Source organism: Perognathus longimembris, chromosome 6 (genome assembly GCF_023159225.1).
Source record: "Perognathus longimembris pacificus isolate PPM17 chromosome 6, ASM2315922v1, whole genome shotgun sequence".
Classification (NCBI taxonomy): Eukaryota; Metazoa; Chordata; class Mammalia; order Rodentia; family Heteromyidae; genus Perognathus; species Perognathus longimembris.
The window spans coordinates 79,452,194-79,453,757 of NC_063166.1; positions in this window are offsets into that span (position 1 = coordinate 79,452,194).

Below are 1,564 nucleotides of genomic sequence, written 5' to 3' on the forward strand. Positions count from 1 at the left end.
GCGAGGCCGGGCGCCCACGCGGCCCCGCCCCTCCCCACCCCACGCGAGGCCGGGCGCCCACGCGGCCCCGCCCCCGGAGGTGGGGATCCCCCCAGTCGTTGGTAATGGTTTCCGATATCCGTGCGCACGCGCAGGTCTCAGCGCCCCACATTACGTAAGGCGCTGCGGGCGCTGCTGGGGGGCCGCGTGCCCTCCCGGGGAGCCCCCCCCCCGTCCCCCCCCGCCCCCCGCCCCCCCCCCGTCCCCCTCCCCAGTCCCCCCACCCCCCGTCCCCCGCCCCCCCGTCCGCAGGGCTGGCTCGTGGCATCCCGGGCCGCTCCGCGCCGCAGCGAGCGTCACTGTGGTTTTCCTCCCGGAGCCCTGGCTGCCTGCCTCGGGGGGAGGGAGGGGGAGGGAGGGGCGCCCCCCCAGACACCCCGAAACCCCGGGAACGCAGCTCCACTCCTCAGCCAGGAGATGACGGCACAGGAGCCGGCGCGCCGGGAGCCTCTGCCCACGGGGGGCCACCCAGCACACGCGCCCTCCCTCCCGCGCGTCCCCCCGTGCCCCCCCGTGGCCCCCCGTGGTCCCCCGTGGCCTCCCCGCGCCCCCGCCTGGGTTGACGCACAGCAGGCGTGTGGATCGGAAACGATTTGTCGGCGCGAGCACAGGGTCCTTTTCCGCCCTGCAGACGGGGGGGGGGGGGGGGGGGTTCGGGGTTCCTGTCCGGACAGGCGGGGTTTTCGGGGTTCCCGTCCCGGCAGGCGGGGGGAGGGGGGAGGGGTTCTCCGGTGGGCTCTGGGGTAGCCCCTGTCACTCAGTGCCTCCCCCCCCCCCCCCCGTGCTGAGGCCTGCAGATCCTGCCAGCCTGGCTACGCAGGAGGGCGGAGAGCTGAGGATCGCGGTTCAAAGCCAGCCCAGAGAGGAGAATCCAGCAAACGGCCAGCCGTGGCGCTGCGGCTGCAGGGCAGACGCCAGCCGTGAGGGAGAACGCTCGGGCTCAGCGCCCGGTCCTGAGTTCGAGCCCCAGGACTGGCACGAAGGCAGGCAGGCAATGGAAACGCTGGAACATGGGGGGGGGGGGTGAAGAACCGGCCCTGTGTGTGCGTGTGGCGCGTGTGTGCGCGTGTGGGCGCGCATGTGCGCGTGTGGTCCCGCGTGGCCACGTGCGTGCTCGCAGGCGTGGGGACACTTGGGGCGTTTCCTGGGCTGCTGGGAGGGCGCTCACTGTGTTGCTCATTTCTGAACTTCAGTCTCCCCGGTGCGCCCCAGAAACGGCAGCTGCGGCCCAGGGCGGTGAGGTCGAGGCCAGCTCTGCCCTCCCCCGCCACCCCCCACCCCCGCAGAGGCAGGGCAGGGGGGGGGAGGGGGAGACGCCTGCAGGGCCAGGAGGGGGCGCCAGCGAGCCGATGGGGCAGCGCGGCACTGGCGCCCTTGGCTTCCATCCGTCACCCCCGGCTACTCTGGGGGCTGAGGTCTGAGGACCACGGTTCACAGCCCACGCGGGCTGGAAAGCCCACGAGACTCCTCTCAGTCCCCACGGTCTCGAGCCGCGGCCGTGGGGGGGGGCACCCCGAGGCGTCTG